Here is a 26738-nt window from a genome sequence, read left to right as displayed (position 1 = left end):
TGTCACATTGAAGGAAACACAGCACTGCTCTAACTGGGCACACAGCGCATTCCTTCCCTTAGTCTCCAAGCACAGAGATCTTTGCTCTCCAGCTCTCTGCTTCCTACCTCCATTAAACAGCATTTTAAGCTGGGTGGTCTTGTCTAAGCCATTCTCATTAAGCTGTGTCAATGCTCGGCCTGACCAACCACTGCTTTCACGGCTGCACCAGCTGGTCACTAAAACCGATGTACAAAAGCAACCCAAAAGGAACTTGCCTCTCTGTGCAGAAGTTTGAGCTTATGGATAACAAAAATGCCTGAAAACTCATCCCTTTAAGTTTCCTGTCATAAGCATGTACACCTACGTGTACTGACAGCCACATTCTTCCACAAACAGCTCCGCACTCATGTAAACTCATGCAAACGAGCCCATCCATCCACACACTGACAGCTTTACTCGTTTTATGCACAACTTCACTTCCACATGGTATCACAAACCCGAAGTCACACATTTACACAAGCGGTCACGCAGACATGCTCTTAAACATCAATTCTGACACTTCCCTTTTTCTTCAACCAGACAGGCATGGGCACAAAATTTCCATATGTTTCCCTGAAGATCTTTTGGGGCTACAGCCACTGCGCAAGCTTCAGACAGTTTACGTATGTCCTAAAATGAACTATAAGGCGATGCCAAACTCAGAGAAAGCAATGAGCGCAGCTGTGGAAAAGATATTCAAATACATGTATTCTTTCATAATCAGAGCCATTCCTCGTTAAATTGGAAAAGACAAGAATTTGCAGAAGAACCGAAGCTGAGTACGAACCTTGCTGAAACAGTGATGACAACGGGTCCTGCAGGAGACCTCTTGGGTCTGAAGGAGTCAGACAATTGCCCAGGATTCAGCTTTAAAGCACATTGCCGTTAATTCTTATATAAATCTGACTAGGCAGAGGAAGCAGGAGCGTGCTAAATAAGTTTACTGACATTCAGGTAGGAGGTACTGTTAATACAAACGAGGAACAGACTATTTTAAGGATGGGCTGGATCACCGTCAGGACTGGAGGTAACAAGCAGGATGCCATGTAACACCGTGCTGCTCTGACAGCACACCACAGCCGGCTCCTTTTGGGATACCCTGTGAGCAGCAGCACCGACTCTCCAGAGAAGCCTGGCAGGCTGCAGCCCCTCTGCCCTAGACACTAAAGCGTTCCCTGGCCTTCAGCAAGGAAGCCTGCTACTGGAGTATCCTCAGGCTCTCCCAGATGCTAAAGTTGACTGTTTCCATGGCAATTTCACCCCCAAACCTGTAGTTTCCTGAGTGCCTAAAGAGCTGAACATGGAGCTCCACTGAAGAAGAAGAATCAAAGGTCAGGCAAGTTGCCCTTTGCTATTTCCACAGAGGTCACATCACCACAGTGAAGCTGGGTGCCTTTTCTTCCCCTTGTTTTACAGGGCCATAGATGAAAAAGTCTCTGATAGCAGGCTGTAACCAAAAGCTTAAGATTACCCCCGCATGTCCCCCAGCCCCTCCAAAAGGCAGCTTTATTTAACTTGCCATTCAGGCAGGAATTGCATTTTTCTCTACGAGCTCCTTCCTTGCACCCAACCCCAAAAGAAAATGCTCTCGGTGCTGCCCGGCACCTCCAGGTCCAGCCCTCCTGCGCAGCACCAAGGAGGTGGTACCCTGCCCACCACCTCCAGGCCCCTGGGGAAATGCTGGGCCAAAACGCTGTGCACCACGAAGGACAGCAGAGCCCCGGGGTAGTCTCCCAGTTACACAGGCATGACCCCAAATCCTGACAACCCCCGAATGCATCACACCTCACTTCCATGCTGTCTCTAGGGAACACACGGAGGCCCACGAAACCAACCCCTATGGAGCCAGCCCTGCCCGATCAGGTGTAGCACAGCACCAAGGGGACAACCCAGCATTGAGGGAGCTGTGCACAAAGGTGTTATCTTCCTTCCTTACACACCAAACTATTAACTCCTCCAGCCCAAGTGCCGGCACAAGGAGCCACAATCACCACGTTATCCTTGAGGGAGCTCAGGCAGTGGTTCAATACGCGATCTCCCGGGACAAGAGGAAAAATGGCCCAGGACAGCAACAGCCCCTTATCTCATCCTGATCACTTCTGCCAGTGCTTTGGCCACAACTCTCTCTTCAACACACAATTTGTCAAACAGCAGCTCCCAGTAATTTCTCTTGCCTGTATTTTTGCCCACGTTAGACCTCCTCATTAGCATATCCTTGTTTCTCAGCACCCTTCCTCTGCTCTGTGTCAGACAGGCCCCCTAACCTACTTCTGTGCCTTATCCACAGAGCGAAGACACCACCTGCTTCTCTAAGCAGCTCAGCTCATTCTCCATCCAGTCCTGCCCCAAACCAATTCTCACCAGCAGCAGGATTCAAAGCCAACAGAAAGGCAAGTACCACCCCTGGAACCACTGAGACTGTCCTCATGTTGTTTCACGAGAAAGGAACTGAGAGAAACAAGTTTGAAGAAGAGGGATGGGTGAGTAGGGAGGCAAGGAACAACGGTTCTTCCATTTGATTAAACTTAGGAGACAAGGATTTTTATTATTATTATTAATTCTTGTCTTTCTCAAATATACAGAAGAGCAAAAAGGATAATCTGGAGCTGAGAGCTCTTTGAAAACCAAACGAGCTGCAAAAGAAATTAAAATGAGTTCAATATTTATACAGCGCAGTTCTAATTAAATTAACAGGCCCACAGATGTACTGGAGACAGATCAGCAACCTACCCCCTTCCCCTGAACCCTCATTGTGTTTTTATTTTTAATCACTGCAAAATTTTTTGCTAGTTACTGACACAATCACAGCTTCATTTAAAAAGAAAAAGGAAAACAGGAAAAATAAATAAACAGAAGTAGGACCTTCCATCCTTCCTAATGTGTGTGTCACCAACAAATATTTGAGAGCAGCATCCATCCTTACAAAAAGCTCAAGTTCCTATTCTCTTTAGGACCTACTGAAATGGGACCACCATGCAGTCCCTCATAAACCAGGGAGTTTCTTCAGTTACAGTCAGTATCTGCGACCAAATCTCTCTCCCAACCATCCTCCCAAACAGCCAGGTCTATCCCAAGCAGGAGTGACAAATCCGGATAATTTTGTGTTGCAAATACTCACTCCTCAGCTCTTTGCCATGAGGTGGGAACAGCAACTCAGTTTGGCACTAAGCCTCCCAGGGATGTACAGGACCTTTCAGTGTCAAGGCACGATCTGCTGCATTTGGGTATTTATTAGATTCCTCATCTTGGGGCAGGGGGGAAATAACAGAGTTCTGAGTCCTGCCCAGTGGGTATCCTAAACACTCAGCTGTAGAGAAATGTTTACACTTGTAAGCATACTGCCTCTCACTCTACCCTCAAACCCCACGAATATTTAATTATATCAATCAGAGAAGAGACTTCAGCATCAGGCAGACACTGTTATACCTTCCGTCGCTACAATATCTGCTGGCTACAGCAGACTGCGAAGTGCTATCCAACCAGTGGCTCCCACCAGCAGGACGTGCATTGCACCCACCGGGATGCCAGACAAAAAGGGACATTCCCATCATTTCCACGTGCAGTCTGGCACTGCACTCTTAAGAGCAACTATTAGCCTGAGTGCCAAGATCCCAGAAGACATGAGCTAGACACTGGTGCTGAGCAGCGCTGTCAGAGAAATACCTCTGCACAGACCTTCAGGCACTTCAGGAACTAGAAAAGAGAAGCCTAATTACCTTCAGCATCAGGCAGTAGTGGAAAAGGCAGACTTAGGAAGATCTGGTGAGGACTTAAGCACCTGAGAGACAGTTAGGTGGCACCAGAGCACATCAGTATCTTCTGTGAATGTAGCCCAAAGTCTTATTTGCTGGTATTTATTATCAGCTCCCAAACCATTTTATAGAACTGCCTCAGTGGATATCTCCCCAACACAGGGGTGTACGCTACACAAAAATTAATATGGTAATTCTTTCTAGGTGAGACACCTCTTACTTTAAAGCGATAAAACATACAACTTGTGCCAGTGTCCAGTGCAGTACACCTTCCTGTGTCCCACTTGCTCTCACCCTGGTGTTGCAAGAACAGAAGTTATCCCTTGAAACAGCACTACAGGGAATTCCCAGAGTAACACTTGGTGTAAGGCTAACCTACTCTCTGTAAGGTCTCTCCCCTTAACCCCATCTGAGATAACATGAAGTCGTGCTCAAATTCATACAGACAGTTACAGGTGAAATCAGGAACGGAACTGGTATCTTTTGAACCCTATTCTGGCCATCAGAAGCAATCTCTTCCTGCATCTTCACTTCTTTTTCTGACCCAAAATACCTATAAGCATCGAGTGCCAAAAATATCAGGATCACCTACTTGCTGAGAGACTATGGTGCTGATGTGCCATGAGCAATATTTGAGTTGTGCACAACATTTCTTAACACCTACAGGTTTAATTCAAGCAAGTATAAAACTACTTAGCAAGGAGAAAAAGAAATAAGGAAGCTTTGCAAATTTTTGCTTATAATACCAGGTTATCCCAAATCTTCCCCTTTTAACTCCACCTCTAGAGCCCGAGGATATTTCCACAGCTCTAGCAAAGGAAGCATCCACCAAGATCTCAAAAAGCCCTTGGATCACAGCAGAGACCTCTCTGTCGTGCACAAAAGGGTTAAGAAAGATTTTGCCCTATGCCACCATTGTCAGAAGAGATTTAAGGTGCACAGAGAATCCAACAGAAGAAAAAAGACTTCAAATGCATATAACAACAGAAATAATTGGGGTAGCAAGATTCAGGAATAGGAACAAAGTTCAGCATTCTTCCATTGTCCATCTATCACAGCAAACAAAAAAAAAATTGCCTTTTGATCAGCTCCAAACTAAACTAAACACTCAAATCCCTCCCAAAAAACTAACTAGCACCTGTCAGCAAAGCCTTCCCACACTGCCCATCAGGGATAAAAGATCCAGAGGACCACAAATTACATGGAGAGATACCAAACAGCAAAAAGAAGACAAGTAGAAAAATAAGGAGCAAGAAAAGGAAAGAATCTGAGAGAAAAATAAATTGAAACAAACATTCAAGCACAATTATAGGAAAGTAGAGACCAAGGGAAGGAGGGGAAGCAGAAGGAATATTTAAAAACAGACATGTCTGGAGATGGGGTGGATTTCTGGATCTCAAGCCCTTTACAATAGCACAAGTATGGCAGAGGCTGGCTTTGCCCTGGTTAAAGGTTCCCAGCCCATCTCTTTGCTGATCTCTCCCTTTTTGTTTTGACTTTTCTTTTGACCAAAGAGCTTGTTTTCCTTCTTGTCATCATTGTGGGCTTTTGTCCCCTTTCTCCCTCAGAGCAGCTGTCACATTTGCTCAGCTCTCATGAACCACTGCGCTGCGTATGCATGTGATTAATTACACCGTTAGCCTTCATTAAGCCAGCGGATTGGCACTCCGGCGGAGAGGCAGCGGGACCAGAAGGAGAAGCTATTGAGAGCCAGCAGGATTTGAGTCCTGCAGTTTGTGTATGTGTTGGGCATGTGGGGCTTTTGTCCTCAAAAATAGCAGTATCTGAGTAGGTTTTGTGTTGTTTGGCAAGTCACAAAGCTTCTGCCTCATTGCATGCAATGCTCAATTAAAACCAAAACAAAAAATAAAACAAAAACCACACAAGGTCCTGGAACTTTTTACTACTACCAAATATTTTGCTGTTGTAGACCATCTTGTTCAGAAGAGACAGATTAAGATCCGTGTACTGACAAAGGCTTTGGTCCCCACTCAACTCTCCAAGAGTTAAACAGTTCCCAGAAGGTGCTGACTGCTTTCCGGCAGGATTAACCATTGTCTAGCAAAGCATACAGTTAAAATGCTTCTCTTTCCTCCTTCATGGAAACCACGTGTTCATTCTATCAACAACCTGGAAAAAGAGGCTGTATGGGAAGCATAAGCAGCAACTCAGTTTTGTTTGCAGAATAGAATTAACCTCTCCCAGGCAAAAGTACAGATGTTCTCTGATGCTCAAGAATCAAAAAGGCAGTTCTATGTATTCATTTAGGCTCTATATATTCCTCCCAGCTGTTTCTACCTGATCTTATCCTGCAATTGAGAAGGACATGTAAACACTGTAAAGGATATGATAACTGAAGCCTAAAGTCTCCAGGAGTTTGCTTATACTGTTCATTCTGTACAACCCAAAGGAATGCAGTTCCTGAAAGATATGACATAACCCCATTCTCTTTGGAGGGTCTACTGCAGGTGCTGTTGGAATTTCTTTCCAGCTCAAAAGTACAATTTTTAATATTGATGGTATCGTGCTTTGCTACTCATTGAAGATCTTTAAGTATCTGCAAGACAATTCCAATGGGGGGAATAGGTTAGATCGACCACTCAAGTTACATCATGGGGATTAACAAACAGAAAGCCTAAAACAAGCCGATTCACTCCAAAGCTGTTGCTTGAGTTTTAGTCACCACTGAAAGATCAAACCCCAAACGATCCATTCTTCATCCTCATTCCCCCCAGTTGAAAGTCACCAAAATCTACTATACCCCAAAAGTAAGTTTACATTTCAGTAACAGCTACGAGCGCCACAGCTCCTATTGTCAGCGCTGCACCAAATCTAGGGGGTTAAGACACGCCTTGGTTATACCTCAAAATGGTTTCAGACTAGACTCAAGGACTGCAGAATAAACAGTCTACTGACTGCCCATTTGGGCAAGAGGATACTAGGTAGCTCCCTAGAAAAGGGCCAAAAGTGACTCCAACATGGGAAGCTTAGCCAGATTGTTTGAGAGACAGAGCAATCAGATAAAAGTCCAATAGAGCAGATGCTGTAAGAGGATTAGAGCAAGCGGATTAGAAGCCTTGAGAATGCAAAGATCATCAGGCTCACAATTCCTTTTTAAACTTAATCAGGAACAACTATCCCAACTCTCCCTCCCCACTAACAGTACTTCATGTCCTTATTTCCTCTCTCCCTCGCTTTATGTTCTCATAATTAATGTCATGTGATAAACCTACATGAAGGTAAGTAGGGGAAGTCTGTAGAAATGCAGTAGGTTCATCTCACCAAGTTATACAATATTATTGTTCATTCCCCAGCCTTGAATTCATCCAATTTGGGCTGTACTGTCCTTACATATCAAAAACATTTATCCACAGAAATTTTCCGATGGTCTTCTAAGAGGATTTACACTTCTACAAATGTTGGGAGAAGATCTTAATGTAATCAGCACCAGCATCCAGAAGCTATCAGATATTTCCACAATGTATACATTCGCCATTTGCTTACCCTGTCAGTACAAACCCACAGATATGCAAACTCACCATAAAACATTATGCTATTCATCGGGCCTAGTCATGCTATGGATAGCACACTATAAGAGAACAAATGCGTAAACCCTATCTATAGACAGAAATAAACTCAAACATCATATTTTCTAAACAATTGTGACCTTTATCTGTTATGAGCTGATTTGTATGCCATTCATCTGTTGTAAAAATGTCTGAATTCATCAGGTAATTTGATACACTATATAACAATCCACCCAAGTCCATCCAAAAGTAAATCATTCCCACATCAGCTTTATATGGCCCATGGAAAAAAGTCTAGAAGTGCTGGCACTTGACATTAACCAGAAAGTCAGCAATGACTCTCTAACTGTAAATACACACGTACACACAGGTGGCAAGTCACCTCAAGGTAATTCCACAGGTGGCAGACCTCTGACATACTAAGCCATAAACCTTGGAGCAGCAGGTTTCTATCTTCTAGAAAGCACTTGCGTTTAGACACACCATACTTAGCTCTGTATACTGCCTCTGAACTTCTCGTGACCCCTCCTTATCATTCCAAATTCATCTGCAGTTCAGGTCATGCAAGGTCCTCCTCATGGTGTTCCTTCCAGGCCACTGTCTCTCCATGTTCTCTCCTGAAGCCTGCTTTTTGTGCATTGTGTTTGAAAACAAACTCAGGCCTATCTTTGTTTACATGCTCAGTGGAGGCTACAGTATAGCTAAAGTCATAAATCATCACCAAACCTTTCTTCTGCAGACATAGCACTTAAGAGCCAAGTACAGAAAGCAGCTTTGCCCGGGATCAGCACTAACAGCCACCTAAGTCCAGGACTGCCTGTAGCATCCATCTCCAGATTTAGCATCCCCAAATTGACACTGAGAACGTAATGATTAGTCCCAGTAAATGAAACCCAGGTGTTGGACTGTGAGGAGGGGAGGTAAAAGGGAAAGGGAAACTCTGTCTGACATAAATGATTCTATCAAGAACTTCAATTAAATTGATTGATACATGTTTGCCAGCAATCGGGAAGAGTGCCATGTACCTTCCTCAGCCTTGTTTAGACTCCAAATAGCAAAGTAAACCAATAATGCAAGGCAAGCTATAAATCTCACTAGGGCCTGGTGACAGGCACTGTGCAAAGCTATAAGAAAGGAAAGAGATTAACTTTCATATTCAATTCCTTAGTTTCTTGGTTCCTTCTCTTCCTGCTCCAAGGTCAGCACCTCCGTTACTCCCCCCACACATGTACTCTTTTCACCCTTTATTTCATAAGGCCAATGCTCGTGGTGTGGAGTGAGAGGCTGCAGCACCCAAGGACTGTACAGAAGCTGGCCTAGAGGAAAGCACAGGACAGCCCCTGTTGCTTCCCTGAGAAGCCTCTGCCCTGAGAATCCAGTTGCTCTGGGAGTTTCTCACCTGCTCATTCCCAGGTTTCTCCACAGACCTCATCTACACAGGCCTGAGAAACTGTGGCTGGTTTCAGAGAAATGGGTTATGATACATTTGCTTGCTTCTGGAGGCAAAAGGCACATCAGAAAGTCTCTGCAATCATCAGCAGTCTTGGTCCAGGCCCACTCCACAGAGGAGCATGTTCATCTGTTTACCACGACAGCTTCAAACATATCTGTATCACCTCAGCTCTGTACATAACCTCTGCTTATTCCTACAACCACTGCTGCTCAGCCTTTCCCTGCAGAATGAAAAATAACAAGGTGCCACAGACTTCCTCAATCAACCTTGTGGCCTGCTGGGATGTATTTTCGGTCCCAGCAGTGGCTGTGGTGTGGCTGTGTGACTGCAAACCCTGGCTGGCCCTCCCCTCCAAGCCTTCAGGCCAGGCTGCAGTGGATTTGTCGTGACAGGCTGGACACCCAGCCACGGGGGCCGGAGAAATCCTGCCCACTGCAATTAGTGCTCCCAGCCAGACACAGCTTCTCCTCCAACACGCTGCAAGAGGAGGGGAGAAGACCCATCCCCTGCTACCGGTATACGTGTGTCCCCTCCCCACGATGGCCTGGATTTCCTCGCTGTCGTCACACTACCATGTGCACCGAACCAGAACAGCCTTTATGCCACGCTGGGGGCTGGAGGAAGCAACAGCGTTACCCATACAAACCTGACCGAGGATGAGGAAGTCTTCTGCTCTAACACTATAGCAACTACCTTTGATACAACTAATCACTGCAGCCTTATCCCACTCCCTCCTTCTCACAGAAGGGGGGCAGGGGGCGACAGGAAACAAAGACAACAGAAAATAAACTAGAAACAGATACAATAGCATACAATAGCTGGATGCAGTGAAAGTAAATTCAGCTCTCTAAATTTGTTGTCTACACAAGAGTTCCTCCTGACTACCCAAGAAACTACTCCTTCTAATGGAAAAGTATAAATTAGAAGCATCTTTCCTTTAAGGCTGAAATCTGTGCTAAAAGCAGAGGCAACAGCAGCATTTTACCAGGCAGGGATGCCACGATGCTCTCAATGTAAAACTGCAACAGTCAATGTAAGCAGAATTTCTGAAGACTTGTCTTGGTAGGGCAGCTGATGGGGGACCAATTAGGTAAAAGTAACTGAGATCAGCACTGCAAAAGGTCATTTCATGTTGAACTTGGAACTCTGGAAACTACTCTGCCAATGCACCCCTATTGGACCCACTCCCTGAGCCTCTGATAATTACGCTCTCCCCTACACCCCTTAGTCTTGAACTTAACCATCCCTGCTGGGAGTGCAGGTCAGGCACCTGAAACCCGAGCATCCTTTCATTTCTGAACTACAGAGCAATGCACAAAACATCACAAGTGCAAACTTGCATTTAATGAACCGTCTGTGAAGCCTAGCACCTCAGAGACGAAATACATTAGCTTATCAATATCTTTGCTAAGAATATGCTTTATATTGTCCAGAGAGATTTTTTTATTTAAAAGACAAAGGAACAATGCATTTGACAGAGGGGTATGGTTTCTGAACTCCACTAACATCGAAGAGAGAACAAGACAGTAACTGGAAAACACAGCAAGGAAAACAGCCAGCCACTTTGATAATAAAAATGTTGTCTCCTTCTGTGACCTGCTATGATGAAAGGGAAATAAGTAGCCCTGCGACCCATCTGCACTCAGATGCTCTTAACCACCGTGGCAGGAGCTGTGCTGACAGACTCCCATCTGCTGGTGGATCAGATACCACAGAAGACAAATTGGAAAAAAAAAGTCTCCATTATTAGAAGGTTATGTATGGGTGTATGTACACAAGCACCCCATGTCTAAGGGGGCAGGTTGGCAAGCATTTCCTGGGAAATCCTCATCTGCCTCCACTACCGCTACTTTGCGGCTGTTACATGGAGGGCTTATTTACAGCTGAAGGGCAGAACTTCAACAAACAGATCAAAATAACCGTAAAACAGCCTTCCTGAAGCAGGACCCCCAGGATCTACTCCTGAAACCAAGGTCACAATTATAACTGCACTTTTCTAGCAGCCAGGAGGGCCAACTGCACCCTGGGGTGCATCAGGCCCAGCACTGCCAGCCGGGTGAGGGTAGGGATTGTCCCGCTCTGCTCTACTCCGGTGTGGCCTCACCTCGAGCACTGTGTGCAGTTTGGGGCACCACAGTATTAGAAAGATAGAAAACTGCTAGAGAGTGTCCAAAGGAGGGCTACGAAGATGGTGAAGGGTCTGGAGGGCAAGATGTACGAGGACAGTTGAGGTCCCTTGGTTTGTTCAGCCCCAAGCAGAGCAGGCTGAGGGGAGGCCTCATGGCGGCCTGCAGCTCCCTCACGAGGGGAGCGGAGGGGCAGGCGCTGAGCTCTGCTCTCTGGGGACAGCGACAGGACCCGAGGGAACGGCATGGAGCTGGGACAGGGGAGGGTCAGGCTGGGTGTGAGGGAAAGGTTCTGCACCCAGAGGTGGTCGGGCACTGGGAGAGGCTCCCCAGGGCAGTGGTCACAGCATTGAGCCTGCTGGAGTTCAAGAAGCTCACAGCTGGATGGACAATGCTCTCATTCATACACATGGTCTGATTTTGGGGTGGTCCTTTGTGGAGCTGTGAGTTGGACTCAGTGATCCTCCTGGGTCCCTTCCAACTTGCGATATTCTGTGATTTTATCATTTTTTTTGTTCTTGTTGAGTTACTTGCATTGGAGTGAAATGCTTGCCACTTTATCAGCCTGTTTCTGAACTGCCCTTCCGTACACAGTTCTTATCTACAGAGTCTCTTCACCCTCAGTAGTTAAGTCCCTCAGTACCCTGCAGCCTCCGTTCCCATCAGTCAGGTTAATAAACCCCTTCAGAGGACAGCCCCAAGTCTGGTTTGATAGCTCCCTCTGAGGCATGATGCACATATAAACTCTAAAGATTTTCCACGGGAGACCATGATGGGAGATGGGCTTGCAGAGAGTGAGGGATTCTTTATTGCCCTGTTAAAGACAGAAATCTGCAGCTGTAATTTATTGAACAGTACAACATGCAAGAAATAAAATTTGTCCAAACACAACGAACAGCTAACAACCCAATCTGAGCACCTATCAAGGGAAACGAAGACTTGAGCTCAACAGCTGTCGTGCCAGGACAGGAGTTATTACTGCTGATGAAAAGCAACCAGATCTTAATAAAAATACATCTTACACAGAGGGAATAGGGGAGAAGGAAGGACAGGAGAATCACACAGGGACAAGCACTCATCTGGTATGGGCAAAGAGACTGGTGATAGACTGCAAATTATAAGGTAATTTGGGTACAGACAACAGGATCTGACAAACTAAAGCCTTCGACAAAATCCTAACCAAATCCCACAATTTATGTTCATTAATTGTCATTCTGCTTAGTAGTTTTTATTAAACTGAGGTAGCAGGACCCACTCTATGGGGCACAGAGGGGGGATGAGAGCATCCTGCAGCCATCCTGCAGCTCTGCAGGGAGATGCGGCTGGAGCAACCCCTCTCCCGTGCCTCAGTTTTACTGCCCAGAGCAAGCACACAGCACGCTTTATGAAGCCTTTTTTTTTTTTTTTTAACCATAGGAAGCTATGTCTCTTTACCCTCAAAGAGTTAAGAATTATTAGCCCTCGAGGTTTTCGTATCATAAGGTACTGTTTGGGCCTTTTCATTACCTAGCTTCTGAGCAGCAAAAGCAGAATAAATGCAGCGAGTGCTCGGCTTGCACAGAGAAAGATAGCTTCCACTGTGCAGGAGGACAAATTAAAAAACAGCATTTAGGGAAAATCCCGCTTGATCACAGCGATGCAAGCATCGCTCCTGGGGTGCTGTCACCGTGGCCAGGGCCCCCCAGGACCGGGGGGCGCAGGCAGGGGCTGAGCTGCTCAGAGGAGCGGGAGGCGAGCCTGGCCGCAGCCGGGAGGGGGCACTGGTAACACGCCATACCCAACCCTCACGCTACCGACCGCCAGAGTGACGGAGAGCTAATATTAAATGAAAATATGAACGCATATTGCCTTGATGCTACGGTAATTGGACGACTTGTAAGATTAAACGCTGCATTCTCTTAAGGTAACACAGGTAAGCCCTCCGCGCCTTAGGAGATCCAAGGGTACTCCCTGCCGGGGGACCTGCAAAAGCACGCGAGCACTACCAGGGCTGGTGCGTGGCCAGCTGTGAGCAGACCGACTGAGCCGTTAGCTGAAGGCATCGTGGGTGCTGCCCACGGGGCTCTCTGAGAGGTTCCGTGGGGGTTCCCCGCACAAAAGCCAGCGCACGGCGATGCAAAGCTTTTCTGTACTGTCTCCTGTAGCCACAAAACACCTGCACGCTTCAACTAAAACATCGGGGGAAAAAACTGGCCATAGCAAGTACATTCACTTAGACCACCATGAGCTTCCACCTTTTACACAGCCGTATCTCCATGTGCTTTCCACTGGATGTACTCTGCCTGTGGATCTTTCTCCAAACTCCTCCTTGGCTCCTCATCCCTTACAGCTACTCTACCTGGGCTGTGACAAGCAAAGAAAGAATCAGGCCCTGAGAACACCTACAGGGTAGATTTCCAAGAGATAATGAAGCAAAAAGTGAATGCTTGCAAAAAGACATGTCCTGGCGTTTAGGAGTAGAGACTTTTACCTGCAAGCTGTGGTTTATCTCGGAGACCTTTCTAGGTTCAGCTTTCTAGGGAGCTGTTGCTGCTCCTCTGTCTCCTTTCTTTCATGGAAGCTCCCTCCAAGCCCCTCAGGCCAGAATCAGCTTGTCACTTCCACAACATGGCCTGTAACATCAGGCTTTGGTCTGCAGGCAAAACTGGCTCATCCCAGCTCTGGATATGTCTTTTGTTCAGATCCTGCACTAAGCTAGCAATGAGTTAAGAGCGATCATCCGTGCAGCAGCTCACGTTTAAACTACATAAGCACAGTGTTAGCTCTTCCAAGAGATTGAGACATCTCACCCAAAAGTCCCTGACGAGATCCGAAAAGCAAGGCTGCTGCAGAAGATAACATTCAGGAGCCTCATCAGTTTGCACTGCTTTCAGCAGCTGTCATTCTTCAAACTTGGCCACTGAGGACCGGTTTCATTTGGAATCTCTGACGCAGCCCACGCAGCCCCACTTGCCAAATCTCACTCCAAGCAGCACTAAGTCGCTCCCCTCACTGCACAAGAGCAATGCTACCCCTGAGAAATAAGTACAACTCCTCACGTAACCCGAACTGCCAACACTCAAGGCACACCATGGTTGGATAGCAGCAGATGTGGAGCTGTTCAGGAGCTCACGTCTGGACGCCCCGGCCATTCGCTGCTTCTGTGAAAGGTGGGGACCGACGAGGCCCCAGACAGGAGCGAAAGGCGGTGATGCATCATCATCTTTCAGACACGTCGGGTTTGACACACAGGTGGGCAGTTTTAATTTCATCCAGTAGAGGGCAATACTGACATAGGAAAGAAAAAGTAAATTACAATGTTTCGTACCCTAAAAATAAAGAAGAAAAGGAACTAAAGGCCCTGATCTTGCAGCTAAGCACAGAACAAAGCACTTCGCTGGCCCATCAGCTCACTCCACCAGAAACACTTCCCCAGCGTGGCCCCATTTGGTGGCAGGTTGCCCAGCACTAAGTTTTCATATGCTTGTTTCAGGTAAGATTTTTACTGTTCCCATTTAGGTAGGGAAGAGATGGTGGAAGAGATGCTGGATTGTATCAGAAACAAACAAGCTTTCCTGCCGTTGTTCATTAAAAACAAACCCTTACACCCCACCCAACTTTAGTCTGCTCATTTGGTAAGACCCAGAAGATCAATGCTTCACCTTTCTCCCCAGATCAGCCTATTTGGTATTAACCAGTTCTTCAAGATAAAGTGAAAAAATGCATCAACGTACAAACTTAAATGCAATGAAACTGCCTCATGCTTGTTGGGATCTGAAATTAACTTGCCATGACCAAAGGTGCCAGGTATGCACAGTCGTCACAGATCTCTAAAACTTGTGACAGTACTGTCACAAATGGTGCTCCAACAGCATCCTTCAAGAGTGAGTTTCAGAGAGTAACTCGACATATTGAAGTATTTTTTCCTCTGTTTTATAAATAAAAGCCTCTACTTCCATAACCTTTCCACCCCGTGGCTTCAAAATAATTTACAACATAATTGAGGGAAGTCTCCCAGTAAAGCTTTGCTGAAGTTCCACTCTGGCAAGCATCTCTCTTTAGTGACTGGGAAATTGAGGCACATGAAGTGATAGCGGGTTTCCCGAAGATCATACCAGATGTAAGCAACATAATAAGGAAGATAAATTATTCTCTAACTCCAATCTCGTGCTTTAACCACATATCCATCATATCGTTTGTGTTTACTAGAACAAGATGCTTTCATTCCTTCTCTAAATTCTCCCTTGTACTCAGATTATGGAGTTGGGAGATGGAGAGTAATTTCTTTCCTATTCACTGTGTTCCACTATTATATTTATTTTAGGATGCTAATAAACAAGACATTTTCTAACATTTTGCTCATTCTATTTATTTTTCCTTTCTCTAAACAAATATACCCATGACTATCTTTCCAAATTTACTTTTTTTAAAAATCAAATAATCTTCTCTATTTCTTCTTTTTGCCTAAGTACCAGGCAAGACAAGTCCCACTATGACTGGCCTCAGCATTAAAAAATAAAAATGGAGTATTGCATAGTGTAGTGCTAGCGGAGAGCAATCTACTGAAATCAGTGTAGAAAGGGCTGTTAAAAACAGAAAAAACAACTCCTGCACCTAATAAAATGTACTAAAAATAAAAAATACTAGCAATTTTGTGGGTATTGTGGATTTCATGGATGCCTTTCAGACTTCCGACACCTGGTAGGAGTAAGATGCCGGAGTAACTTTGTGGCTGTACGCCTCAGTTCTTCCTCCCCCTGCCTGCAGCCAGGCGGGATGGATCCCACACACCACCACTGCACATATGAACACCATCTACTCTAACAGTGATTCTCTAAGCTAGCTATCAGCAAGTTCATGGTGATTTTCTCTTTAGGCAGAAATGAGAAACCAATGCATCCACAGGGTTAGGTATAGTCATACACCTGATAGACCCACAGAGCCATGACTTAAAGCCTGTCATACAGGCAGACTTATTGTCTCCCAGTTATACATCAACAGTGACAGCCTATTCACACCGCTCATCCCAGGATCAAGACTGAAAGAACAATTTTACCATCTGTTGCCGTGGATGATTTTTAAGTTATTATCATGAGAGCATAAAAAAGAACATTGATGGCCTGGGAACAAGGAGGTCTGGTTTCCTTCCTGTGTCTCTCCGTTATCCCCAATCCTTGCCATGTCATCTCACCTCCTCTCTCTCACTTCCAAATCCTTGCCATGTCATCTCACCTCCTCTCTCTCATTTAGAAACTGGGGACAATGACGTAACTGCCTTCCCCAGCAATGACACTCAGACTTGTGAAGACTCCAGTTTGTTACTGGTGACAACGTATTATTCTATCAGAGCACAGCAAGGACAGGATTTATAGCTGTTAGAGTCGGAAGAGACCACTGGTCAGAAGGGACCGGTCAGGCTAACTTCTTTTGAGGTTTGACACGAGCTACTTTAAAGCATTACCGCTTAAAACACTGGAAAATGTTCTGACCCCTATCCCAGTGGGGAACACCTTGACTCTAACAGATTGCTAGTGCAGGGATTTAGCAAATCATTGCTTGCTTGAGCATAGCAAGTTTATTTATAATAAAATGGTATCTATTTAAATCAGGTATTTTCCTCCTATCACATAGGAAAAGAATCAACCCATCGCATTAACACATTAACTGCAAGGGAACTGCAAGACCCCATAAGCAAGGCTGTAAGCATGGGGTAGCTGCACTGCCCTGAGCAAGGGAGGCTGCGGGACAGCAAGGAGCTGGGCTGTAGAGAAAGAGGAGCAGCTCTGTGCCCCCCCATCCTCTCGAAGCTGACACGCTTGGTCACTGCCACCCCAAGAGACAGTGCCTGTGACTGTCCCCATTGTCACCCTCCAGCAGCAGAAAGCTGTTACTGCCTGAGCAACGACTCTAAGTTGGAAGGAGGCTCTGTCCACAGGGCCTGGAAGGTGTTGCACGCAACATATATAGGGGAGTTTCCCAACCTCTCACAAAAACAAGCAATCCTAATGCTACGTAAGGTGACTGCAGGGAACAAATGATCAAGCATACAGACATGCACGCCCCCAGAGCCCCCAGCCCAGCAGCCGGACCACCCTACAGCTCTGTATCCTGCCTCCCAGCCCTTTCCCCTCTAGTTCTCCCATCCCCGAAACATGCCGACGTCTTTCCAACCTTATTTCCCCTTATTTAACCATTTCCAACCATGCACTACTTCAAAGACTGCTTCAAACTTCACTGTTCCATGACACATTGTGCGATTTGTGTCCTATTTGTACAAAATCTAATGCAAAAATTAGCATAATCAGACCCATATTGAGGAAGTCCACATTCACACATTGCCAGGTGGCTGGGGCTTTAACAGGGCTTCTTAATGCTTAATGCTTAACTATAAATATTAGCTACGAGTCTTGTTCTGAGGTTAAAATGTCAAATACACCCAAATTGTGGAGGTAACTTGTTCTGTTCAGCTTCCACATTGAAGGAACAGCACTGAGAATGAGTTAAAGCAGCAACTATGTTTATTCCCCCACCACAGACATGTATATACACACAGGCATAAATAACACAAGTACAGGATATATTGCCTTACTATGCTAAGACAAAACAATACCTTGAACAGCTACAGAAAATAGATCAACAACTGAATGAACCAGGAACAAAGGATAACTGTCCATTGCTAATGAAATACAAACCTTAAACAAACGTTGTGAAAGGCTCTTTGGGTAGCTTTTGTATTTTACTATTTTCTCTTTACATGGTCTATAAGGCTGAAAGGGACAAATGGCAGGGTATATTTAAAAAACATGATATATCTCCTTTTTAATTTTTAATTTCCCAGTAAAATTGACAGTGTTATCTCTAGAAACTCACTCGCTCAGGGGCATTTTTATAGTCTCCAGCTTTGCATAAATCCTCCCCAGAGATGGCAAGGTCCCCTGACTCTCATCTAAGCAAACATCTTACTAAACTGCCTATTAGACAATAATGCCCTCAAGCAAGAGAAAGCATGGTTCTGTGCTCCTGCTTCACCCTCCTCAATCCCCAACACGCTACAGACAAGACTGCAAGAACAGCCTGGTTTGGGGGAAAAGAAATCAGTGGGTGAGGCACGACTTCACAGAGTTCAAGGTGGCTCAGTGGTACAGGGGGAAGCCTGCCTGAACAGGAATTTCACAGCTGTTTCCTTACAATTAAGCTGTTCTTTATTCCTCTCCAGCCAGCAGGGACAACGCAGACCACTGCAGGGTTAACTGTTTAGCTCCTGTAGCCCACGATGCACTCCACGAACTGTCAAATTCAAAATCCTCTAAAAGAGGCTGAAGATGACACAGCAAGAAACAATGTCAAAGATGCCCCGAAAACACGGAAACCGGTCCTGCATTCCTAGCATTAAATGTTTCCTGGCAAACGCGGCCTCACAAAGAGGATCCCTGCTGGCCTCTCATCTGCCAGGGCTTGTGCATCAGCACAGGGACCCAGCAGGAAAGAGTCAGGAGGTCTCTCCCCATCTTTCATCCTCCTGCAAAAAAACATTTCTCCAAAGGACCAAATGTTTTCAAGAGGAGCGAAAACCCTTGCAGAGACGAGGACAGCAGCACTGAATTTCACGCAGAGCTGTTGCCTCAGTAGCTATGCTTGGGGATTTACCTGCTGACAATTCCAGCACTTGCTTCCCAAATCACACTTACCATCAGCATTCCTGAGCAGCCTATTTTTCGGTGCATTTCCTCCCTGTGCAGCTACGCACCTTCCTTCACCTTCCTGAAGAGAAGTGCTCCCCTGAGAAGCTTCAAACAGAAGGCTTCCAAATGCAGAATGATCTCCGCCCTACCTTGATGGCGACCATCCAGGATTTACAGTTCTGGGGCTGCGTTCTTCTCTCTGAAGTAACAGCAGCGAGGATAAAGGAGCAAGCCCTGTAAAACAGAGCTCAGAATCGAGCCCCTGGCTTTCCCCGCCCTGGATCAGCCAGGGAGGTGAATGCTGCATGGAGAGCTGCTTTGCTCAAGGGAAAGAGAAAAGTGTGCTTCATGCAGCAGAAGCATCTCCAGCTGGTAATCTCCAAAACAAACAGTACTGGAGATGAAAGAACCATGCCCTCTACGCTCCTCACAGTGCACACTTGCTGTAATCTTCCCAATGTGGGCTTCAACAAGGCTCTGCTCAAAGAAAAGCACTTAAGACATTTCAAACTTAACAAAACAAAATGCATATGCATTACGGAACAGCAGTGTGGGACTGAACTGGCAGTGAAGTGGACTGACTGGATCGCTTAGAGTTATTTTATATCTGATTTCAATTATTTTGGTATGCACAGAGGTGAAGGTCACAGAACAATTTAGTGGCAGGGCTGCAGATGGATCCCAGGTGACTGACAGCCAACCCCTCCTCCCCTCCAGCCCCTGCCTATCTCTTAACCACCAAGCAGCACAGGAGTCCCTTATCAGCAAGTGACAGATGCAAGTGGGCCTCCAGGATGGAAAATGGAAAAAAAAAAGGGGGGGGGTCCCTCAGGATCTGATGGGGATGAGAGGTTGCTGGAGACATTGCTTCTTTCACCATCTACTATTACTATTTTTCATAAGATTCCTTAGATTACACAGACCAGATATCCGTGGCTACTAAGCAGAAAGACCCAAAAAGGACAAACTAATTCCTCATTTATCAACAGCGAATGCAATAACCATAAGGGGAAATCAGCATATTGCTCATGTACTAAAATGATCATTTCATAGACAAAACTGGGAATAAATCCAGGAATAAGGAATAAAAGCAGAAAGCCTGTGGTTGTAGTGGTGGGGGTCTACTCCGCAAAGGAATGTTATGGAGGGCGCTCTTAATTCAGTCACATGGAGGAGTACTGATGAGCATCACTGCAAAACAAAGTGTTTAGACTCACCATATAGCAGGGCTAACCCAGACCAAAGGTTTTCAGTCTTAATATCAATGAGAAGGCCATCACACGCTAGGGGTATGTGGACTAGGAACTGTTCAGATACAGCCTTTGAAGATACACTGCCTAATACAGAAGCCAAACATGAAAAACTGGAGCCTTAGCACGTACTTATCACGTGGATAAAGTAATAAAGAAATGCACGACAGATGGGTGATAGAATATTAATAACCAATAAACAAGAACATGATAACTGCTCCACTGTATACAGGGAAGGCAGTAACATAAAGCAGCACAGTAAAAGTAGAAAATGAGGCCCAGCTCATGGACATACGAGCTGAAAACCTAAATGCACAGCTTGACGCCCATGTGTAAACAGTGCTGTGCTGTTATGTTTGCTATTTGCCATAACACCTAATGAAAGAAAAGAAGTGACAAGTCACATCTATGGTTAAAAGCAACTTTGATAAGACAGTACCCCTGGCTCACAAGAAATACAGAGCCTCAAAGCAAAAAGCATACTGATGCATCTCAAATTATGTCTGTAGCACTTTTGATCCAGAAGCTAACTGCATGAAATATCAAGTATAGGGTGGCAACCCCACCAGCACAGCCATGTCTTTCTCTAAAGAATCCTGTGTTGTCTATCATCAAAAGGAAAAAAAAAAAAACCTCTTACAAAAAGCAAAGCTGCTCCTTTAGGAAGGCAAATAAAACTCCATTTGGGTTGTGGAGAAAACACAGAACCATCTATGATCTATAAACACAGAGAATCATCTCAGAGAATCATTTGTGTACAAATGGTTATGCACACTTCTTCATCTGAAAGAAGTCCCAAATAATACAGATATGCAAACATCTTCCGCAAATACAGTATCAAATGGTAGAGAGGAACACACAAATCCTAACACAGTCGTTCCTCAGTAGCGATGCAGGGCATAGGCATTTTAGCCCTTCTGCCCAAAGATATCATATGGAAAGATAGACATTTCAGAAAATTTCTTCCTGCTTTAAGAAAGATAAGTAATAAAAAGAGTAGATTTTTATCACCATCAGCCTAGAAATTTCCGTAGGTTCTGTGAAGGTGGTGAACACCAGTTTTACTCCACTTTCATGGGAGGAAAGTGAATGCCAGGTTAAAGGGCTTGCCTGAGATCAGAGCGACCCTGTGGCAGAACCAGAGGCTCTGTCCAAGTCCTGCACTTTAAACACGATTGCACAAACTCCTTTCCTGATCCAGAAATAGGAAACTGGGTGACCTGCTTCTCAATTCACTGCTTCAATCACTAAAAGGCTTTTTAAAATGAAACAGAGAAAAAGGCAATTAGAGATTGCACAAACCTCTGATTAACATCTCAGATGTGAAAATGTACAGTTGAGATAGCCCAGCAGGCAAGATCCATTTGGGCCACATTTGCAATGATCTTGCTTCTCTCTCTCAGAAACACATCAAAAAGTGAAGAAATAGAAAGCATCAGGGGAAATCCACCTGGGCATCAAACTCCATCTCTGCTTTCCTGTCTGGGTCCTCCCAATAGCCCTTAATCCGCAGCCCAGGCTCCGCAACCTGTCCTCAGACCACATCTCCAGCAGCGCCGAATGCAATTACTGTAATTGATGTGCTGCTTTTGTTAAGACCATGGTATCAATAAACAGGAGTAAAACAGACTGCTAAAGAAGATGCAGGAAATTTATTAGAATGGATGCATGCAGTGGCTGGCATAATAACTGTTGATGGCCAATTCATAAATCACAGCTGGATTCTTTGGGAGACTTGTAACTCCCAGGCGGCTTCCCTCATAAAACAGCAACAGTACGAGGAAACAAATGAAAGGCTGCTGTTAAACTCAGTGCAAAGCCTCTGCTATGCCAGCCGTGGCCTCAAAAGCTAACAAGGATCCATCAGTCTAAGTGACCAGGCCCAGAAGCAGCTCGAGATCTGGCTGGAAGCATCGCGGCAGCAGGTTCCCTCACCCTCCTTTCCAGGAGCTGCGCCTCAGACGCGCTCTGACCTCTCTGAAAGCCTGCAGGCCTACAAAGTCACTCGGTACCTATCGAAGGGGAGTCCACACTCCAGAAGCTACTATCCAGTCCCTCCAACATTATCACAGACCTAGCTAGTGCCTGACACGCCACCCGAGGGCCACTAACGGAGTCATGGTGGCAAGCAGCAGCCCTGCAGGCCCTGGTGTGCTGTGACTGCACCCAGGCCAAGGCACAAGACCCGAAAGCATGGCTGAACAACCCCACCAGCTGAAAGTCAGCCTGCTCTTGGGGTGGCAGGCCCTGGCCCACTCCCCCTGGCTCTCCAAGCCCCAGGGACATGCAGGGTCCATGACCAGAAGGTAAGGGACTGCACAAAGGCCATCAAATGGATGAAGAGACAAACCAGGGCTTCGGTTTGGGCTGCTGCCTGCCCTGGCCTCTAGAGTCCGTACCTACCTCACATTCCTCTGCCACATCCATACCTGTGGTGTCTGATCCATGTCAGTGGCCATGTGAGCGCAAGGAGGAAGAAAGAAGGGGGAGGATACAGATAACAAATGTTCCATGTAAATTTTTAATGGCAATAAATGCATTTTTATGATGATTTATTAATGTACTTATAACAAATGTATAGACTGGCCCGAGGCATCAGCCCATTCTATTAGAGGGTGTTGCTGTTTGCAGCTGGGGTGATAAATAAACCTCCTTTGCCAGAGACTCAGGAGACATCTTGCAATGCAAACAGTTTACCCTTTAGGGCACTGTACCGTGTTAGGGCCAGGACCACGTGCTGGGGCCTTGCAAGCTGGGAGGACCCAACACACCCACCATCAAACCCACCTCCTCTCCCGAAAGCACCACCAGGGAGATGTGGGGGTCGTGCTGTAGGCTGAGGCTGCCACGGCCAAACCCCGTGTTACTCCGTACTCATAGGCCAACCTCAGTCTTGAGCGCCCATTTCACACATCGCCCATCCTGCCCACTGGCTCCGTGAGGGCCGCACGGCAGTTTGTGACTGTGACACCATCAGCCATATTGTGACACGTTAGCTCACACAGCTAGACGCGAACTCACTCAGGGCAGCCTGTTTCTCCAGCACGCGTTACAACAACCCTACCATTTGGCACCCCCAACTGCCTCTTCCACTCAGGAATCTCAGATGGCTTTTTAGCAGGATTATTATCCTCACATAAAAGACAGGAAAATGAGGCCACCGAGAGGTTAAGGGACTCGGAGTCACGCAGGGAAACACTCACAAAAAAAGGAGATGGTGCTGGGGAGAACCACTTGCCTATATCGCAAGGGATGTTTTCCTGCCATCAGTTTCTGAGGTACCATTCTAGTAATATTGCGACTTGAGCTTGGATTTGGCATTGAAAACAAGAGTTATCAATAGCAAAAGCTCCAAATGTTAAACTGAGGGACATTAGACATGCCTTACTCTGGTGTATGAAGACAAGTTCATAAGATGTTTGAAGTTCAGCTTTGAACTGGCAGGGGTTGGGGGAGCCCCAAGTTAATGGTCCATCTAGGAAGAAGTTTAGAAAAGCTGTCAAAGACTGCACTGTATCATCGTCCAGGGGCCTCTCCCAAGCTTGAAATGTTTCCTGAGTAAGTCTACTGCAAGTTAGAGAACCGCTGTGGAAAAAAAAAAAATGGAGTCTTGATCCAGGCACAGAGAATCCCAAACCAAAATCCAAGCCCTCTATAAGCAGCGTTCAGAATTGGAACAAGCCTGTGTTTTCCCAGAAGCTGAGCTTTCCAAACTGACATTCGAAAGAAGTCCTTCGCAGAAAGATGCTCAAGTCATAATATCCAGCTGTAAGGTTCCTCACAGAACCTCAAAGTTTTCCGATTCTGAAAATCCTTTATAAATGTCTGCATCCTCCCACAGGAGCCATGCTTCACAGGGTTCGGAGTTTACAGACTGGCCAGATTCCCTGCTCCTGCAGAAGGATACGGTGCTACTCAGCAACATCACAGTGATGGTTTTCAGTGTTGTTCTTCTAAGTGCAGGGAAATGACGCACCTAAGTCCTAAAATACGTAAACCACAAAATGGCAACAGGAAGGAAAGGTTCTTCAGTTGCTCCACCATTTGGAGCTACAGGATTATTCCTTAATATTCCTTGCAGCCAGTAAAAACTGACAAGGTGAATTCTCTGAAGATCTCACAGCACTTAAACATTACAAACCTAATCCAGATTTATAAATCATTATTTATTACACTGTGGCAAAGGGATGCCAATTAGCCTGGCTCTGGTCCTACAACCATTTAGTGGCAGAATCATTTAGTTCACAAACATCCCACAGAAGACAAGCTACAGCTCTGTTGCTCTTGCTGTTAAAAAGGAGAAAAGTCAACGACAAGAAGCTCAAGAATAGATGCGAGCTGCTCTAATTCCTGTTCAACACACAGGCCATGAGATCATGCGTCTCCTGGCACATCTCTTACACATGAACCTTTTGTTATTATTATTTATCATTTCTGTAAGGTCATAATTGATATATTTGAGTTAGATATTTTAGTGCTATATTTCAGTTTTACCAGAAAGAAAAAGACCTCCTCACCAGATCAAGAACTTTCCACCTTTCATTAAAGCAAGAGCAATAGGAAACAACGCCAACAGAAATAACACAAAAAGGGCCACACCAAAGTACGATGCATGTGTGCCGACAGGACAAAAGCGGTGGTGGCCTGGGCTCCCCCCAGGCGCTTAGGACCGGGCAGCACCGGCACCTTCAGCGCCTGCTGCACGCTCTGGACCTGCAGCGTGCGGCTCCGACCCAAAAGCTGAGGCTCCAGAGGCAGTGACCACAGCATTCAGTCTACCACTCAGCCCTGAACGTGCAACGAGCGCTAGTCAATACTAAATAACTGTAATAGATTTGAGGAGCTTGAAAGTGCTAGCTTTTTAAAACCATCCCAATTTAACTTCAACTCTAATCTCTGTTTTTTGTTTTTTTTTTTTTTTTTTGTATAATTTTTTTTTCTTTTCTTCCACACTGCTGGCTTTGATGTCAAAAGCGGAGGAGTAAGGGTGGCCAGTACCACTGCCATCAAGGTAATAGATGTGATAGACTCAGGCTTACCACTGACTACCTTATTGATTAAAATTTGTCAGAAGATGCTTTGGAAAGGCTGCAAGAGGCTTCAAACAAACAAAAAAATGTAAAATGTATTTCACTCCCAGAAGTGTATTTCAAAAGATTGAAGGTCAATTATCCCAGCAATTTACAGCCAGTCTCAACAATTTGGCTGGATTAGAGAGCATAATACAATAGGGGAGGTCTCCTCCTCTCCCGCTCTCCCCACCCTCCCTTCTTTAGCAGCAGGTTTGGACATCAGAGATGGCACAAAGTGCGGGGCACCTATATTTGTGAATAAGGCAGCAAACAAGCATGTGTCAGTAAATCCTAGCAAGTGAAGACTTAAGAGAGCGCATGCCAAACTAGCAAGCATTGCACAAGGGCTTAAAAGCCTGAAAAGACTGTGTTGGTGACAAACCAGCGAGCAGGAGATGGACACTATAATCACTGGGAAGGTCACTTGATTGGGGGGGATTATCAGTTATTGGAGGAAGATGCACAGATTTGGCAGTTGGAAAGTGGATTTGTATGGGAAAATTGACAGTTTTGCATAGTCTATTCATCCCCAACTACCTTCCTCTTCCCTTCAGCATGCACTAACCTCCAGAGCCACGAAGTGTGCCTTCCCTAGGCTCTGTCACTGCAGACAGAAAGTAGAGCCTTGGTCTTCTCCCAGTGCTGTGCCACACACCAGCCTGACACCCTCCTAGCCACCACCAGAACTCTATCTTTTTGCCCAGGAACAGGAATCTGATTGTTTTAACCTCTCACAAGGAGGGTATTTACCATAAATATCACAGTCTGGATGGGTAAAGCAAGGCTTGGTGTACCAGCAGCCATAAAGAAGTTGTGAGAAGATGTGTTATTTGTATCCAATGCCGGTGCCTTCCTGCTGCCCAGGCCAAGCATTCTAATAACCTGCGCAGACCTTGAAAAGACCAAAATATGTCTATCGTAAGAGACACGTCTACTTACTACTGTACAGTGACGCACAGAACGCCTCCCGTAGCAGTAAGGTTACAAACCCATTAGTTGTGCCTCTACCTGCCTGGGTGCTGAATGGGGTGTGAGTATTTTCTGCACATTTCTTCCTTCCATAGGTTATCAACTGCTCATTTCCTCTCCCTTCAGAGCAAACAAGAGCAACAAAATCTCCCTGACCCAGAGCACGGTGCTGTTTTATTTCATATTGTTTTAAGCTTCCATTCCCCCAAACGCACAAAGCTCTCCTCCTGCCAGGGGAGCAGAAGGGGTTAAAAGCCACCCTCATTCTCCTTGATGGACGCCATCCAGCCATGACCCTGGCTGAGTGGCAAACACATAGGAAGTAGATTATCAATAACTCTTTTTTTTCTGCCTTCTTTCACCCTCTCTCTATACAACATCAATGAGCTGGAAAATGAAAGGAATAATGCAGGTTTAAGAGGCCAATAATTAGGTCACAGCTGATCTCGGTTCAGATCAGCTGACAGCTGGTGCCTATCCTGTCCTGGCGAGCAGGGTAGCTTTCAGGATTCGTAGGTTGAGGCCAGCCAGCCCTCCTCCCTGCACTTTACCTCTTTGTTCTCACACTCCCGAGAAACAAGATCAACAACCGTAATGCAGATCTGTTGGTTTCCGTCCAGAGGAGTTTACAGGGAGAAGTCACTTAGCTTTTCTCCTCAAACATCTCGAGCCCCCTTGCCTGCTGCCTCACCACCACCGCATCGGAGCCACAGCACAGCCCGGTTACTGCTCCCACCCTGTCCCTGTCCTCCCCCAGCTCCATCCCACCCACACCCCAAACATAATCCCAGTGTTTGCTTGTTTTAGCTTCCATAATCCTGTTGTCTTGCAAATCTCCTCACCATAATCCTGCTTTTGTCTGTCAATACAATTTGTTTGCTGTGGGGAGGAAGGGAAGTGAACCAGT

General features: G+C 45.8%; 1 protein-coding gene across 7 annotated transcripts in view; it reads right to left on the bottom strand.

The window, feature by feature from the left end:
* Positions 1–26738, bottom strand: part of NRXN3 (neurexin 3) — a 993270-nt gene that overhangs the window by 801022 nt on the left and 165510 nt on the right. Inside the window, exon 1 of one of the 7 annotated variants that reach the window (XM_080594095.1) lies at positions 18690–18713. The exons of the other annotated variants lie outside the window; for them this stretch is intronic. The gene's annotated coding sequence lies outside the window, so the exon portion shown is untranslated. Of the gene's footprint in view, positions 1–18689; positions 18714–26738 lie in introns of those variants that run through there. 7 annotated transcript variants of the gene reach the window in all.

The sequence above is a fragment of the Anser brachyrhynchus genome, assembly GCF_964034855.1.
Source record: "Anser brachyrhynchus genome assembly, chromosome: 5".
In the NCBI taxonomy this organism is placed as follows: Eukaryota; Metazoa; Chordata; class Aves; order Anseriformes; family Anatidae; genus Anser; species Anser brachyrhynchus.
The sequence above is the reverse complement of the archived record's forward strand: the minus strand, read 5'-3'. Positions and strand labels throughout refer to the sequence as shown.